This window comes from Toxorhynchites rutilus, chromosome 3, assembly GCF_029784135.1.
Source record: "Toxorhynchites rutilus septentrionalis strain SRP chromosome 3, ASM2978413v1, whole genome shotgun sequence".
NCBI lineage: Eukaryota > Metazoa > Arthropoda > Insecta > Diptera > Culicidae > Toxorhynchites > Toxorhynchites rutilus.
This window is the reverse complement of record NC_073746.1, coordinates 310,678,882-310,698,336: the sequence shown is the minus strand read 5'-3', so window position 1 is coordinate 310,698,336 and position 19,455 is coordinate 310,678,882. Positions and strand designations below refer to the sequence as shown.

The following is a 19,455-nucleotide window of genomic DNA, read 5'->3' as shown; positions in this document are numbered from 1 at the left end:
AATTTGTCGATTTCTAAATTGCTTCGACGGGTTCGCGCGTCTCTCTATGTGTCACATTTCATCGCTTCGTCAGGAGTCAGGACTCAACTCAACAGCTCGAGCCGTACGAAAGGTGCCTTACCAGAAGTCAGAAGCGAGCGAAAAAACTTGTTCTTGTGCAGCGGCAAATTTTCGGCTGCATCGAAATGCAAAGGGCTTTCGGTCAGAGCGCGCGTGCAAATGCAGTCTAATGGTGAAACTTTTTTTCCTCTCCTGGCAACCGCATCCTCTGGATTGGTTCAGCTTCAGCATAAATCTAGGCCACCACCACCACCAGATAATTAGGTTATCAACGTTTGGTCTTACACACACGGCAAGCGCTGATGTGAGCGCCCGCAATTTTCGGAGAGATTCATTAGGAGTTGGTCTAGTGTCAGGTTTTTGTTAGTTTTGGTGGTCTCCGCATTGAGCATCGCCACCACAGAACTAAACTTAATTATATTCAGTTCATCAGCATCAGGATTTTGGCTTGGAGCAGCTATAATGTGCGTTTCGGGTTAACCTGAGTTGTTAAATTCACTCAGCAAACAGTCCGAAACCCAAAAAAGAGTTAGGTAGTCATGATTTTGTATAATAATTGAATTTGAAAATTTCCACGGGAAAGCATTAGGTATGAAAAGGTGCATTTTGTCAAAATAGAACGAAAAAAGTGAATGAACTGCGGGCTCCTAATTCGATAAGCATTTTCCAAACATTATTAAGCAATTCTCGCGTAACTTTTGAAAAGGTCCAATGTAACATTTTCGTCAACTCGAGAAAAACGAAGTTGAAGACCCGAACATTATTCCGCGAATTGTCTTAAAAGTTATCGATCTTTATCGCTCCTCTCGCCACTAGCGATCAAGAATAGCTCTCCAAAACCAATCGTAGCTGTTGTTCCGTGATTTGAGTTTAAAGTTGAAGCCAAGGAGCGAAAAATGTTACATTGGACGTTTTGACTGCCCGCGTTTGCACATTGGACATATTACGTTGCACGATAAGAATTTGAAATTAACTACTAAACAACAATCCAAAAATCAGCATTTCGTTCTAAAGACAGATTATTATTGTTATCACCCGTTGAATTGAACTGAAATCGATAACAACTACTGTAAGAAACAAAAACTCAAAACGACCGAAGTACGACTTCGTGTTGTTTTGACTGCTTTGTTACTTCGGACGTTTCGGGCATCGGAGGAAAGTGGCGTCCGAAGTAACAGCCGGGTGCTTAAAATCCGAATCTGTACATTGGATATTTTTTGTATCGGCGATAAAAAGATGAAGAAAATAGATACGTGAACGATTGTTTTTGTAATGCATTCAATGATTAAAGACTAATAGCGTGCATCTATTAACTCGATTTGTTTACATTTGTTACATAGGACCTTTTCAAAAGTTACGCGAGAATTCTATGCCCAATGAGTGAATAAAGGGTGTGTCACATCAAATTGCATCACGGAAAAAACACTGTAGAAATTCGCCCAGTAGACCGATCCTTTTGAAAATTTTTGACAGTAAAATAAAAACTATTAAACAACTTTTGGCATTTTCTTTTTATTCATACTTCGAGCCCAAGCCCGTATGCTCGCACCTTCCTCTTTACCCCGTCCATAAGGTTCTGTACAACGTCAGGTTGTAGTTTTTTTTTGAACAGAAATCCATTTTCTCTTGAAGTCCGCCTCCGATTTGACAACTTTTGGGTTCTTCCGAAGGGCCTGCTTCATAATCGCCCAATATTTCTCTATTGGGCGAAGCTCCGGCGCGTTGGGCGGGTTCATTTCCTTTGGCACGAAGGTGACCCCGTTGGCTTCGTACCACTCCAACACATCCTTTGAATAGTGGCACGAAGCGAGATCCGGCCAGAAGATGGTCGGGCCCTCGTGCTGCTTCAATAGTGGTAGTAAGCGCTTCTGTAGGCACTCCTTAAGGTAAACCTGCCCGTTTACCGTGCCGGTCATCACGAAGGAGGCGCTCCGCTTTCCGCAAGAGCAGATCGCTTGCCACACCATGTACTTTTTGGCAAACTAGGATAGTTTCTGCTTGTGAATCTCCTCCGGAACGCTGAATTTGTCCTCTGCGGAGAAGAACAACAGGCCCGGCAGCTGACGAAAGTCCGCTTTGACGTAGGTTTCGTCGTCCATTACCAGGCAATGCGGCTTCGTCAGCATTTCGGTGTACAGCTTCCGGGCTCGCGTCTTCCCCACCATGTTTTGCTTTTCGTCGCGGTTAGGAGCCTTCTGAACCTTGTATGTACGCAGGCCCTCCCGCTGCTTGGTCCGCTGGACGAATAAACTTGACAAATTCAGCTTATTGGCGACATCTCGGACCGAACTTCTCGGATTACGTCTAAACTGCTTTACTACGCCCTTGTGATCTTTTTCACTGACGGAGCATCCATTTTTGCCGTTCTTCACCTTCCGGTCGATGGTTAGGTTCTCGAAGTATCGTTTTAGTACTCTGCTGACCGTGGATTGGACGATTCCCAGCATCTTACCGATGTCCCGATGTGACAACTCCGGATTTTCGAAATGAGTGCACAGGATTAATTCACGACGCTCTTTTTCGTTCGACGACATTTTTCCAAATTTACGAAAAATTGACAGTGAAGCATGGCCAACGTGATCTATACACTCGTATCTGATTATAAGCGAAAGCTGAAGATATAATTCCTCAAAATTAAATTTCTACAGCATTTTTTCCGTGATGCGATTTGATGTGACACACCCTTTATGTATCTTGTTTTGCTCTCTGATATTGCTCTTATATTGCAATGACATATATGCTATGCACAAACTCGCTTGAGCAAATGTTGTATCAGTATGGGATTGTAACTCATTTTGTTTGTTATTTTCAAGCAGGGTACGTATATGGAAAGGTAGTCTGGACTGACTAGTGCATTAATAGTAGTGAGCCTGTGACGGTTAGCTTTGCAAGTTTATATGTATTGTATTTTAGCTTAATGTATATATTTATTCATTGCAGCCTAAAGATAATCTATTCAGATTCAAAACCTAATCAATACATTTGAGAAAGTGTGGTTCGGTAATTCGGATTTTAGCTTCCTGAAGCTATCGGTAGCTCTTCGATACCTCCTACTGCAGTGCTTGAATTAAGCTATCAGAACTAGCAGTATCACTAGGTTTTTCATTAGAGATGTTGATAGTGCTGCCCTCGATTTCATTTGATGGAATATACCTCTCGGGATATTCATGTTTCGTCCCATTAGAAAACTGGACCAATTGTTATGGATGATTTATGAATTTTTACTCTTGCTTGATGTCAATCAAGGCCTTTCGGCAAGCCGTCCGGTTTTGATTTCCCGAGGCATGAGAATCGATGGCCTTTCTGACAGTAGGAACAGCTAAAAATAAACAGTTGTGTGTAATAATTGTACCTATAATATGGATTTGTTCAAATTTACCTGTTTGTATCAGTTTTTGTCGATATAAGTACAATATCCATCATAGCCATCGATATGAATGAAACAATCTGGACTTGAGTGAAGCGAGCAAATGTGCATGTTTTTAGTATTGCTGTTCAGGTCCGGTCCAAAGCTATTTCTTCCGAATAGTCACATCCCTTGGGGATCGATGGAATGATAATTTGTGGGATATGTTTTCATAATTCGAGTTGGACTCCAGTCCGGGTGACCGAACGCTCACGCATCCGGATGCCACACATCGAGCCATAGAGTTATCTGAAAATAGAAATATAATATATATATTCCTTCGCAGTCGAGCCGCCGTAAAAAGACCACTTTAAAAAGCAACACAGAAACAACACATCCTAGGTACTAATTCCGTTATTTTAACTTTAATGGTTCACTAACACCTCTATCTCAAGTATAATTGACGTATTTTCAAATAAAAAGTAGCAGAACAGTAGAAAACTTGCATTGCGATCGCTGCTTTCCGTCAAAGCTAAGATGTCATAGTTGAGAGTGTATAAGTGAATCGCGTCGGACACCCTTCGAGTCCAGGATACCTTGTCATAAACGTACCCTGATTTTTAAGCTCATTTAATGATATAAATCAAAATGTCAAAAGATGTGCTAAATATTAAGTTTGGGTATACCTTCTCACTTTCTTGGTTCTTATTCCTCTTGGTTTGTTTTATTGAGGCTCTGTATTTAAGTTTTTTATTTGTTGATAATATTTTGATGGGAGCCATCGCCACCCCGCCGACAGGTTATTAGCTGGATGGCTCACGAATCGTAATACACTCTGCCCAACTGCTATAAGACCAGGGAATGATCTTGCTGCTTTGTGCCATTGTAAACAAACAATGCTTTTACTTATAATCTAGTGTATTGGTATTGGTGACTACCATACACTGCATGATTTGCATGTGTGTGTGTGTTTGTAAGCGCTGAGCGTAAACCAAAGGTTTCGTATTTTTCAAGTGTCAAGTTTCTATAAGACCAGTTACATTTTTCCGTTGTTTTAGTTGTAATGATCAATAGATCTGAAAAATGCCGAAGGGAAAAGTGCTTACGGAGAGAAAAGAAAGACAAAGCGATGCATTTCACCAAGAAAATGTAAGTATCAGAGAAATTTCTCGTCGGATTGGACGATCCCATAAAGTAGTGCTCAATTATTTGACGAATTCTCAAGGATACGGTAAGGAGTGAGCTCCACGTAAATCGAAGCGGGATTAGCGGGAAATAGCTGGAACAGCTTCGAATACCTCAAAATCGCTTATGCAAATAAAGCAATGTTTCAATTTAAATGTTACTCGGGTGATATTGCTCATTTGTCAAATTTTGGTAAAAAAATCTCAAATAAAGAGGGTATAAAAGGATAAAGCTCCTCATCTTACACCATCTCAAATCGGAAGACGTCTGAGTTTTGCCAAAGCTCTCATGAACCGACAGTGGGACATGGTATGTTGTGACAAAGCATGTTTCCAAAAGAATACATTTAGTTGTGCAATCGGAAAGCTCAAGATAGCTTCACATCATTCAAGGATTGCATACATGTTCTGGAATCCTCTCTCTTACCGTTTTTGGGTGGATATAGTCACAAAAAAATCACATTCCAGCAAAACAATGCTACTATTCCTATCAGCAAGGAAATTAAGCAATGGATTAAGGACCAAAAACTTCATTCTTTGAACTGGTTGGCTTGCTCTCCAGATTTGAATCCTGTTAAAAATCTTAGGGGGATCCTTGTACGCAGAGTCTACACTGAGGGAAAACGGTACATAAACCACGATTGAAGAGCTCAAGCTCGCAATTTCGATAACATGGAAAAATATCGATAAATTCGTTCAGCAACATTTGGTAAATAGTATTCCAACACGAATTTTCCAGGTTATTAGCCGAAATGGCAAGGTTGCCAATTATTGACATGTAAATCAGCCGATCGTTTTCAATTTTTAATTAATAATACTTATGAATTTAGAAATGGTCTTATAGAAACTGGACAGCTGGAATTATCATATTTAAGCGCAATAAATAAACAAACAACTCTTTTGAACGAAAATGACGTTAAATATACTTTATTCCAAGCATTCAACAATTTATGAATGTATATTGTTGAAATTCTAATTGTTTGTGTTGCAACGAAATAGATTCAGGGTGGTCTTATAGAAGTTGGACAGATTGTAGTTACTAGCAATTGAAACTACAGAAGAGACAATTCATAATCCTCTTATTATTGATGCAACGTGACATGTGCAAAATCGAGTCTCAAATGAGTAGAGAAGCATCAATCGTATTCCATAACACAATGTCCTTCATTCTATTTCACAGGCAAATGAACTGCAGAACCCAAAAGTCTTTCTAAAACTAACAACTATCTAACAATGGGCACAGCAGTAACATTTCCAATTTAACTCTCAGCATTAACACATCGTGTTAGCGGATCGCTGTCTACAGTGCGATCAAATGCTGTATCCATTGAGCAGCCAATTTATACTCCTCTTTCTCTCGATGCAACGTGACATCGCGGAAAGAAACCAAACCATGTAAACTAACTCTCGGATTGCATGGAAAAATGCCGCCTGTTGCATTGTAAGGCATGTGAGCTGAAAGTAAAATCGGAAAAACCTACCTATTTTATTCGATGCATTGTTTAGGGGAAATCAGGATAAAACCGACACCCTCTGGCTTTTCCAGTTAAAAGCAATTTTTGCCACTTTTCCGATGCCCTTTGTACACACTTGTCTCTAAACAGTTGCGGTAGTCGCGTTTATGTCAAAACAAACAACAAAACAATACCGATCAGCGGGTGGTTTTGTAGCATATATATGCTCAAAAGTATTGTTTTGATATTTCAATTACTTTCGGGGTAGAACCGACATCCGGTTTTTGTCTCACTGACAGGGCAAATGTGTTCTTATTTTAAATTTTTATTTTGTAGATGTCTTTGTCGTTTCGAAAACAAAACGGCAAATCCGGACTGGTATTCAGATGAAATCAATCGAAGCCAACTTAGAATAGGGCTTATAAACAAAAAAGACTACCGGACCTCATTGTATCTCCCGATTAACGCTCATCGGCCACTTTTCCGGTGGATCCTCACCCACCCCAAACATTGAAATGGAACTCTCTGTTGAAAGGTTAAAGTTCGTTCTACATCATAAAGATGCGTTTAATTGCCAATGCAGGCTATCCTTCAGCCCATGTAGTAAACAATTGATTATATTCTAGTTGTATTCATAGTTCTAGAATATAATCAATTGTTCTAGCGTAGTTCTAGTTGTATTCATTGTATCGAGTCATACTATAGCATGTTAGAAAGGTATTATATAGTCCTTGACAGTGTTTTGTTTGGTTAAGTCGTTCGTGAGTTATAGTGTCGCAAATATGAAGCAAAATAAAGAGAAAATCCGACATATTTTACAGTACTACTATGACAAAGGCAAAAATGCATCTCAAGCTGCCAATAAAATTTGTGCAGTTTATGGACCCGATACAGTTTCCATTTCCACCGCACAACGATGGTTTCAACGTTTTCGTTCTGGTGTAGAGGTCGTCGAAGATGCGCCACACTCCCGAAGGCCTGTCGTCGAAAATTGCGACAAAATCGACAGCCGTAGCATCGGCCAAGAGCTGGGGATAAGTCATCAAACCGTTATTAACCATTTGAAGAAGCTTGGATTCACAAAGAAGCTCGATGTATGGGTGCCACACACGTTGACGCAAAAAAACATCTTTGACCGTATCGACGCATGTGAATCGCTGCTGAATCGCAACAAAATCGACCCGTTTCTGAAGCGGATGGTGACTGGCGATGAAAAGTGGGTCACTTACGACAACGTGAAGCGCAAACGGTCGTGGTCGAAGCCCGCTGAAGCGGCTCCGACGGTGGCCAGCAGTACCTTCCTGGCCCTCATTAACGGCCAGGAAGGTACTGCTGTGTGTTTCATGGGATTGTCAAGGAATAATCTATTATGAGCTGCTTCCCTATGGCCAAACGCTCAATTCGGACCTGTACCGCCAACAACTGGACCGCTTGAAGGTAGCACTCATGCAGAAGAGGCCATCTTTGATAAACAGAGGCCGCATTGTCTTCCATCAGGACAACGCCAGGCCACACACTTCTTTGGTGACGCGCCAGAAGCTCCGGGAGCTCGGATGGGAGGTTCTTTTGCATCCGCCGTATAGTCCGGACCTTGCACCAAGTGACTACCACCTGTTTTTGTCCATGGCGAACGAGCTAGGTAGTCAGAAGTTAGCCACAAAAGAGGCCTGTGAAAGTTGGCTATCCGAGTTTTTTGCCAATAAGGAAGCGAGCTTCTATAACAGGGGTATTGTGAAGTTGGCATCTCTTTGGGAACAAGTCATCGAACAAAACGGCGCATATTTGACTTGAAACAGATGATTGTAACTAATTTTATGAACAAATGAAAATTCAGAAAAAAATACCGCAGGACTTTTTTGACAGCCTAATATGTGATGTTATTGAATTTCTGATCAATGCTCCACAGCGAATGTTTTCAGTAATGTTTACTGCTGTTGCTACTGCTGAAAAACTATTTTTCTGTCAGAAAGCACTTCATTTTTAACCCTGTTCTTAGACGGAAGGTGGGCAAGATACGAGAGCGCAGAGATTAAAAAAATTACTTACCTGACTTTGTGGGTTTAATAATACCACTTCCATAGCCTTCTTTGTCTCAATCGTAGAAAGTTTCTCGTTTGTCACGTGTCGAGAGGCAATTTTTCACCAGAAAGCTTCCACCGCGAATGGAAAATCACGTATTCAATTCGATTACTCAGCGTGCTGAGTATTTATTATAATGTTGTATGTCTTTGTCTCGAATTTATATGCTGCTACATACAAGAAATGAAACCCGCAAAAGTCACCTTCCACATAATAAATAGTTATAATAAGCATGCAAACATCCCCGCGTCTCGTAATCAAACCGAAATCACATTGTCCCGAGCGCAGCGGCGACATTGGACTACAAGTTCACGGATCGTTTGAGGGGATTTAATCAGACCCTCGTCTGATTACGACCCAAACCGGATACATGACAAGCGCGTTTTCTTCGCCCCACCCCCTCTCTCCAGCCGGTTCGTACCTTCAGCCGGATTAATTTGCTATGTAAACCACCGCATTACGTTATGATTGAAGCAAAAATAAACAAACCGCTTCTTTTCGCTCCGGCGGCACATTTGCCCAGACTCCCTGACAGCTGGCAGCTTTACCCGGGAAGCAAATGAGAGGAAATCAACAGATTTCTGCTCCCAGGAATAATGCTGATGACGACGACGACGACGAAGACGACGATATGTTTGGAAATTGGGATCCCGCTCCCGGTCTCTCGTCGTCTGTAGCTTGTGGGAAATGTCACACCTCTCGGCTGATGCCGGGGAGCGTCCTAAGGGTAACGCGGACGGGGATGAACCGAGAATTGCTCATTAAGAAACGGAGATGGCCCATAAGGTGAGTAATAGAAGAGCGGACCGGAGTTGTTTTAAGAGGGATGAGCAAGCAAACAAGATGTTATTAAACGCCGGTGTTTATGTGTTCTTAAAATGTCGGTTGCCAGGCGCCCGGAGCCCGAAACGCGCTGAGTGAATTCGAAATGATGGGTCTGAAATGATGTCGCGATGGTGAACTTGTCGAGAGTTTGGAGTACCGAAAGACGAAATTGGTACTTGGAAAATTTTTACGCCCATCAAGAATGATTGAAGTTGCCATTTAATATCCATAAGTGAGGAAATGGGCCCCTCAAATGGCTGTACTTATGTTAAATTAAATTTCCAACACCCTGCCCCCACGGATCTCGGTGCGAAACTTGGAGCTCCTTCCCCCACGGATGAAGAAGTCAGCCAATTACTTCTCCCTTTGATCCGTATGTCGAAAACGGATACCGTATCCAGCCAACGCAAACAGAAAAGTTTAATTTGCCTTTGTTTCCACTTCCTCTCACTTTCGACATATTTATTTTCTATTAGCGCAAGAGAAACTGTTTCATTTCTGCTCCACTCACAAACATAAACAAAACAGACACACTTCCCACAGTGAATCCACTCTACTTCTGAACTTTTTTTGCCTGTTTTTGTTCTGCCTTCAAACAGAATACAATTAGCCTCGGGGGCCCTGGCGCAACAAAACGTGACACATGAAGGGGCACGAATTCATCGGTCACTCCCGTCCTTCGGCGGCGGTTGAGTGGGTGGTTGGTGGGTTGTATCTCATTGGCTTTAGTCGAGCAAGGATTTTTGCTTTGCACTTCAAACATTTTTCCTTCCCATTGTCTAGATGGGTAACTTCAGTAGTTAATTGTGACTGAGAATATTTGAAAGTGAGAAGAAAGACACATCCACCCACGACGATACGAGGAAATTCATCCGGACAACTTTAATCTTACACATCTAACGTTTAAATTTTTCTTTTGCAGTGAGGTGGTTTTCAATATATTTTTTTTCTTTTGAGCTAGTGAGAGTTCACACATACTGGAATGTCCCCCTAATATATAACATATACGTGACTTCCGTTGACTCTTCAATTGATGTTGTTCCAATCGAATATCCAATGTGAAAATTGTGGCTTTCGATGTACACAGCCTGTATGCGAATCGATCGTAAACGTTAGAATCGTTTTCCGAAAAACTGTTCCTCCTAACATTGGATAGCACGATTGCGATTCGCGCCAGAGAAAAACATCTACCAAATGCTGAAAGAAACACGTAATCCATGAAAATCCACCATTAATGCGCAGCTTCGGACTGTCTTCTAAATAACGGTTGAAGTTTGGAGTTGTTCTCGAGAATGGAAGAAGAATTAATTTCCCGAAAAAAAAACGAAAAATTTATACCTCATTGCACAACGACGATTATTGCTGATCGGCGTCTAGTAGATTAGGCGAAGCTGGGTCTGAACGAACGAAAAATAATCGAACCGTAAATGAAATTATTGACAGTGAAAAAACTTCGTGTTTTTTTCAGCGCCAAATCCCCAAACACTGCCTCCAATTTTGTCTATCCTTGGCTTTCGAGGTTACTGCAACGCGTTTCGCAAACCTCCTAAAGATTGGCTGCACAGTTTTTAGATCCGGATGCGACATACAGAAGCGACTAATAATGAGCATGAGTTGGTATATTCGTAGCCTATCAGTTACATCCAATGTAGGAGACCTAATAGTATTGCGGATTCTTTCGAATTGATTTAGACCCAATCTTATAACTTCTCCAGTGCTCCAGGATTCTAAGTGATTCAAGCTGTGCTGTTTTTCCATAATTCCGGATTCTAAGTAAGTAGAGCTCTAAGCGGATAGATTACGTCGTACACAAAGCTCATCCAAACTCGCCATTGTATAAATACAAGAAAACCAAAATGTTTCCTGAAAGGTTGGTTGTTTATTGTGTTCCGTGTCATGAAACGAATGGCACAAGAAATGAGCTACGTTAAGAACAAATGGTAATGGTATCCCCAACATAAATCGTTTACTCCAAGATTGATTAACCATAGTTGGAAAGCTTCTATAATAAAATGTTGGTTGATTACCTTATGCGGTATTTTGCGACTACTTTTCATAACAATACTCTATCCTATCCCTTCCTATCCTATCCTATCCTATCCTATCCTATCTTATCCTATCCTATCCTATCCTATCCTATCCTATCCTATCCTATCCTATCCTATCCTATCCTATCCTATCCTAACCTATCCTATCCTATCCTATCCTATCCTATCCTATCCTATCCTATCCTATCCTATCCTATCCTATCCTATCCTATCCTATCCTATCCTATCCTATCCTATCCTATCCTATCCTATCCTATCCTATCCTATCCTATCCTATCCTATCCTATCCTATCCTATCCTATCCTATCCTATCCTATCCTATCCTATCCTATCCTATCCTATCCTATCCTATCCTATCCTATCCTATCCTATCCTATCCTATCCTATCCTATCTTATCCTATCCTATCCTATCCTATCCTATCCTATCCTATCCTATCCTATCCTATCCTATCCTATCCTATCCTATCCTATCCTATCCATATTAATGAACGACAAGAAAGAACCAATCAAAGATATGCCCCGAGAAAGTTTCAGGTCGTTTTCGCTGTGAAATTTGCTAGAGAATTACTGATCAATGAAAAAAAAAGTTACAGAAGGGTTGTGTCCGAGAAACGACCGCATATGACGTAGGACTACCGTAATTGACCAATCAGAGCGAGGGATATTCGTGTAGATATTATTTGACATTCGTCTATTGTTCAATGGTGAGTTTCATAAAATATATATTTCTTTTCATTGTAATAAATTGTTAGAGAGTGCCCAAATCGATTGATGCAGATATCTCGTAAATCCATCAGCAAATCGCTTGAAATTGGACAATTTTCGCTATGCGGCAGATTTTTCTTTTTTCAGTTTGTACCCCAATATGTTACCGAAAGACGTGATCATACGTCAAAATTACAGTTGCGGACGAAAAACAGGATTTTAATAACGCTGAGGCTCACCATCTCGATATCGAAATGTGTTGAAAAAGGATATTAACTTTCTCTCTAGCAGCCTTCAGAATGCAGAATGCAACGCGGTGTTGATGTGTAACATCTTGTACTCAGTTGGAGCTCTCACTCCTTGTATACACATGCGCACTGGCGAATAAGCACGCTCCGAAACACAGATCAAATGTTTTGTTGTCAGCACCGTTTTTGAATCGAGTTTTGCACATTGTTTTGCGCTGTATTTCGCACAGCATTTCTAGACCTGTTTTACACCGCGCTTGAATCTGGTTTGCTTTCTGTGTTCAGTTATTATTCTTCACACAAGCGCATACGGTTGGTATGGGGGCGCGCTGTTGTTCTTATGCTTTGCTTAGAGCGATCGAAAATTTTATATGAGTGTATATAAAATGAGGCGCGCACCACTCAAACTAGAAGCGATGTTAAGAATCTGAATTCTGCGCTGTGTTCATTCGGCGGCCTCGTGTTTAAGAATTTGGCATACTTCAAACCAAGAGAGAATATGTGTTTGTTATGAACTCGCGCTGATGAAAATTAAACTCGAGGGCAGCGCAGCGAATGTTTTCTGAAGACCGCTCTCTACCAATGCACTTATTTTCAATGTTTCATCGTGCGTCTCCATGTTTAAGGGCATATAATGAGAACCCTTAGTTTCTTGTTGATTATGAATAACTTTCAAAGCGGAAGAATAAAAATGTAAAAGACACAACTATTTTGGTCAACAAACGTTCATTGTTCAATATAGATTTGATTATAGTCCACTTACTTGACTTCACATGAAACTCATGTTGCAATTGATAAAATAAATACAAAAAGAAAACCGATAACCAGAAAAGTTGTTGGAAAGTCAATAAAATATTTAACAAAAATAACATCTTAAATACGCCGTTGAAAAATTTTATTCAAAATTCAATTTTATTCAATTTTATTGGAAAACTGTAATGAACGTTTCATTCTGGGATCAATGCAATGTTTGTCATGAAATTTGAAAAGAAATTTATATACGACATCGGAACCTTAGTCATGATGTCCAGCAGCAATATCCATTTTCTATTATTTCACAAAAATGATTTTCATCATATAACATTTGTTATATCTCGAGAACGGTTAGTACTAGGATAAAACATTATATGCAGTAGTCGTTCGATAACTGGACCTGCTTCAACTGGACTGCTTTTTAGCTGAGCGCACGTATAATTGAGCATATAATTGATGTTATAACAATGTGAAATTGTGCAGTGAGGGGTATTCGAATATAATTAGAGATGTTATAAATATTGACATTATTTTCGCGTGACAAAACCACTGATTCAATTACAGAATAATAATTTCCCCAAATTATATTTCCTACCTGTTGTCGCACTCAATGCAAAACTTCCAATCCGTTTAGTGGCATAACAGTGGCATAACAACATTTGAGTCTAGTCTCTAGAGACATTTGAGTTTGGGATCCAAATTATTCTCTAACGGAGTAGAAGATCCGAAGCTAGTTGCAAATTGCTAAAAATCGAATTAAAATTTTTACTTCGCGTTATTTATCATTATCGTAATTATCATAGCACGTAGTCCTGACCCTATCCTATTTTCTCCAAATTTCCTGTTATTCCTATTAAAACTTATTATTATATCATCTTAAAACAAATTTTCGTAGAGGATATTTTCACCACTTGCAGAAAAAAAGGATTTTAATTTACATAGAATACTAATTTGATTGGGAAAAGTTAATTTTCTCCAATAAATCTTATTTTAAAAGTGTATTAATTCCATCTGAAACCCCATTTTTGTCATTTCAGCTTCCCAAATTCGGAATACAAAGCTCTATGCCGTCAACGCGAATCAAACAATTCATCGATGTTCCCCTCGATTTTATTTCAAGTTTTACAACCCGGTTCAGTTAATATGCGAATGTCTATAACTGGGATTGCTTTCTCGCACACTTACAGAACGACTACTATATACACTAGACTGCCAATGAAAATGGTCATCTCGAATTATCGAACAGGACTTCTTGCAAAATGTTGATTCCCGCGCAAAAATACCCTATGCAAAATTTCAGCTCAATCGCACTTTATTTGCTAGTGTCACAAAGGCATAAAAATTTGAGCTTGTGAAAACCGAAAAATCACCCGAGTAGGGGAACCGCGGGTAAGACGGACAATGGGGGTATGATGGACAGGTGGTTGATTTGTATAGTTGCATTATGAATTTCTAATTTCTGTTGATGGGAACCCCTTCTACAGGCTATTCTAGAATATTTAAACCATCCTATGACAATGAACACTGGTCAAAAGTGGAATAAGGAAATAAAAACCGAAAATCAAGCATGATTCTGCGTGTGGATGTAATTTTTGCGGTTTCGATATTAAACATTTTGAGTGGTTTAATATCAAAATTGAATTCGCTGATGGTTATATTTTGGTTTGGGAGTTGACATAGAAGCGATACTAAGTATGTACGGAAAAGTAATTTAATTCGTAAGTGTTAAATTTCAATTATTGAAATAATTGCACTTGTTTGCGCGTTGATAACCGGAAAAGATCTGTTCACAATTTTATTAACATTTAAAATTCAACATTCAACATTTAACACAGTGATTGATCACGTCGATCCGTGCTCTGTGAGGTTGTATTCCGACTGACTATACATTTATAGAACACAGTTCACAGTTAAACAAACGTTAGCACCCGTCCGTACTTTTTCTTCTTTCTTTGTTTTTAAGAGGCTTTAAACTTTGCAGTTCATTCGCCTCTCGCCCCGTCCGTACTGAATACGTGCTTGTGAAATGGACTGTAGAACACTGTGCATCTGAACGATATAGCACTATTCTACACACGCAATCCACAACGTGGTGATTCTGTTTGCAATTATTTGGTTCTCGCTCAAACAGCACTGGTGGGGTTTAAATGGACAGTCACATTCATAATCACATCCAATGCATGATGGAAAGTGAAGGGAAGAACGAACGAACGTGATGAATTATAGAGGTTTTAAACTTTTCAGTTCATTCGCCTCTAGAAGGGAAGAATATTAAACTCTTTTTTATATTGCTTTCTCTTTTTGACCTATTTCTGTTACTGGACGCACAACCACTGAGAGAGAGCGAAATTATTCCTCTCGCGAGCGATAAACTTCTACGCTTCGTATATGTCCATATTCCCCCCACTACATGTCCATTATACCCGCATCGACATAAATGATCTACTTTTCGGCCCCTTTTTTTTCAGTAAAAAACAAAGAAAAACAATTTTTTTTATAAAACATTTGGCCAATTATTCCGAAAACCAGTATATTGAACTGCATGAAATTGCTTTTAAGTTTTGGAAAACATGAGTTTCCAAAGATACAATTGAAGTTTTCCTTAACATGTTCATCTTACCCCCATCTCCCTTAAATTAAATCAGGAATCTTTCTTTTCTGACGGAAAAACGTCCGAGTACCACAAAATCAATTTATAACAAAAAAAATCGAGATAACAGTAAATGCATTTCATGTATTTTCAATACATTTGGCAACATTTTTTTTTAAACCCCAATTGGATGATTTTTGGTTTTCAAACTCAAACTTCTTTATTTTTTGGTTGAAAATTGCCCAATATTTGAGGTCTTCCTCAATGTAATCGACCCCAATGTTGCGATACCACTGAAGCACCTCTCGACTGCAGTGTTGCCACACGTACAGATTTATCTGGAATGGTACAGATTTTTGCGTTATTTTTGGTATAGATTCTGTACGGTACAGAGTACAGATTTTCGTCAAAAAGTACAGATTGGTACATATTTGCGGTACAAATTTCTTACATTTGAACAAAGATTGAACATTGATGTACATGACGACTTTCACGCCGCAGTATCACTTGGTGCTGCTGATCATAAAATCATTTACAATGCAATGATTGGTCGGTTTCATAAGGATAGAATTCCTTAACTCCGTATGTTTTGCCCTCAACAGATCAGAAAACATACGTCACGATGCTACATGAAGAGCTGAAAGATTTCTATTTGATCATTCTCACTAATATCTGCGACGAATATTACATTGTTTCAATGTCTGATGCTATTAAATATGAAGATCATTTAAAAAGCGACAAGAACTTTTAGGTTGGAATAGCAGCAGAAGAAATTATCAGAACAATGGACAGCGAAAGGCAGATCATTTCAAAGAAAATTAGTTGCAATTTTTTCGTGGAGCTGATCAAACAAATGAGAAAATTATAAACATTTATAAACACATTATAAACGGTCGGATTAGCCACTTTCAGTGTACTAAACCTGACGCCAAATTTTTAATGTGGGTATCCAAAATCAATTTTTTTCTCCCGCCTTCCACTCTGCATAACTTTTACAAAACAAAACGGTGCAACGTTAAATTTTTACTGTCGAAAGAGATACGTTTTCCATAGAATTAGCTGTCAAAAGATTTCAGGTACACCTACTACGACCGCTGCTATAAAGTGAACAGTGACTCCGGAGTTCAACCAAATCAAACCTTATTTTTTAATGTATAAACTTTATATCAATATAGCGAACCCATGAAAAAAGGTCTGCCGCTCAGATTTCATTTAACACTTTCGTCGCTCAGAGCGAATCGGTCGAGTTTCTTGTGGGGCCCAAATTCAACTCTCAGTGCGCTAGAGAAATAAGCGGGCAATGATAATAATGAATTTGGGTTCGATTCAGGACTACTTTTCTGTTGAATCCGAATGAAATCAACTGACTGATGATTTGAAAACTTAATAAAAATAATTTTTCAGCCAGTTGTACAGTGTTGCCAATGATAATAAAAAATGAAATTCAACCGAACGTACTTGCTCTATATACTATATTCGATGACAATGAATAACTGCAATTTTATTGGAGAATATGCAATATTCTTTTCAATCGATTACGAAGATTCTGTGAATATATGATACCGAGAACATATGGTCGGTTTTAAGTCAGAGGGAACCAAGTTGCAAAATTGAAAATTTATAGTTATTGAATACATTAGGTTAAGCATTTCGTAAGCTACATACCACATTAATCAGAACTGAAAAATCACGCGTACAGCAGGAACAACGCATCCAAAATGTTTTGAATGTTCAATGAAAACCCCTTATAGAACCAAACTCCAAGCGCGTCATCATATTTTTATCAGGTTAATAATCTGGTTTTTGAGTTACAATTTCTCGAAAGAAAGATCAATCATTTTAATTACGCCCTTTAAAAAAATCAGTCGTAATTTAAATTGATCATATAATAATGAAAATTGTAATTTAGGTAGTTTTGTACCAAGTTTCAACAAAATTGCAGAGGGTCAGCAGGTCTAGGGTGGAATTGCTCTGTACGAGAGTTGTATGAATAAAAGTAATTGACCATTTTGAATTTGGATTTTTCATGAACTAATGTGTTCTGCTAGTCAAGCCTTTTTCATTTGATATCCATATTGAAGAAGTTTTGAAAAAAAAACATATCGCCATTTTGGATTCGCATTTTTCATTAATAACTGTGTTCTACTTTTTTTTTTTAATTCATTGTCAATTTATTGATAAATATTATTTACAGATATACATGTTTACAATTCATTATTCAATTCATTCTCAAGCGCTAATAAATTTATGGCTCCTTCGGTTCTATGTATGTGTTTTATATATACGACGAGCAATTTCAAAATGCTTATTCTCTGTGTTGTCTGCATATTCCCTAGCGCAGGCCTTAAGACAAGGCGCAAATTGAGACGCATATTTTTTTTTTATAAATTCGTTTATTTTTACAGGCTCAGTTACATAAGTTTAAAGGAGCCGAAATCTTAAATATATTTTTAAAACTATATATATGAACAATTTTCTTAAATCTATGGTTAGTAATGTGGGAAACCGATTACTCGTGGTGGACTCGAGATTAAAAGGGTGACATTTTCTCAGGAAAAGGATGGGGTATAAGGAAATTATTACAATGTTGATAATCACACACACTCAATTCTTAAATCTATTCGTACATCAGTTGTGAATTTACATTTCATTCTTCTGTTTATAGCAAGCGGACCAATTACTCACAAAGGTAGAAATGGAGGGTATAAGGATATAAGGATAATCACACACGAACATCGATAGATTTAAGGAAAACATATATTTGGGACATGTAATCAAGGTCTAACCGAGCCAACACATCTCTCACCGGCACATTGGGCTGCCTTCCTCTAGCCCGAAGGGAGTTCTCTAAATTCGATCTGGCAACAAGATACACCTCACACGACCAAACAACGTGTTCGATGTCGTGGTAACCTCGGCCACAAACGCAGATATTGCTGCCGGCCAGATTGAAACGAAAGAGTAGCGCGTCTAACGAACAGTGGTTGGACATGAGTCGGGAGAAGGTGCGAATAAAGTCCCGACTCAAGTCCAGACTTTTGAACCATGGTTTGAGGCTAACCTTAGGGATAATCGAGTGAAGCCACCGGCCCAATTCATCTTCGTTCCATTTGCGTTGCCAGTTAGCGATGGTATTTTTACGGACTAAAGAGTAAAATTCATTGAAGGCGATTTGACGCTGATAAATATCGCCTTCAATCGCACCTACCTTTGCTAATGAGTCAGCCCTCTCATTACCCGGAATTGAGCAATGAGAAGGGACCCACACAAAGGTAATGACATAACAGCGTCTGGATAAAGCACTCAAATTTTTTCGTATTCTCTCAAGGAAGTACGGCGAGTGCTTTTCCGGCCTCACTGAACGGATAGCTTCGACAGAGCTAAGACTATCCGTTACAATGTAATAGTGTTCAACAGGTCGTGAGGCGACGCTGTCCAGCGCCCAATGAATTGCTGCCAATTCAGCAATATACACTGAGCAAGGATTCTGAAGACTGTGTGAGGTGCTAAAAAATTCGTTGAACACTCCAAATCCTGTGGACTCATTTATAGTGGACCCATCAGTAAAGTACATATTATCACAATTGATACCCCTATATTTTTCATCGAAGATCGTTGGAGCGATCCTCGATCGTTGGTAATCTGAATATCCATGGATATCTTGCTTCATGGACAGATCAAAATGCACAGAGGAATTGATGTAGTCAGGAAAACAAACACGGTTGGGAATATACGAAGAAGGATCAAGAGACGCATATAGCGCGAGTAACTTGGCGCGATATAGCGCCTGTTTTTGTGGCTAATGAAAACAGATAGAACGGCGCAAATTGGCCAGATGACGCGAGATGGTGGAGCGCTCGTGAGACACGACTCGCGCGACGCTGTGGCTGAACCACAGTTTCTCGTGCTGGTCATGCCGGTTGTGGTAGTTGTGTTGGTGGACAATCATATAACGCCGTGGGTTTGACACTGTATGGCTGTACTGGTCGGGTGATTGTGTTAGTAAATAAATATATCGCGCAACTCTGTGTTAATCAGTCATTGTATGCGAGTGGCATGTTATTTACACCAAACTGCGACTCAACATGCGCTCCACCACGCTACGTTTGTGGCACGTATGAGTCGTGTTGGTAGTCTCGCGTTCGCTTACGAGCGCTATACG

The 19,455-nt window shown here is 39.4% G+C and overlaps 1 protein-coding gene across 4 annotated transcripts in view; it reads left to right on the top strand.

The window, feature by feature from the left end:
- The window catches only part of LOC129779975 (zwei Ig domain protein zig-8-like), a 629,574-nt gene that overhangs the window by 293,119 nt on the left and 317,000 nt on the right, over positions 1 to 19,455 (top strand). The window lies entirely within an intron of this gene.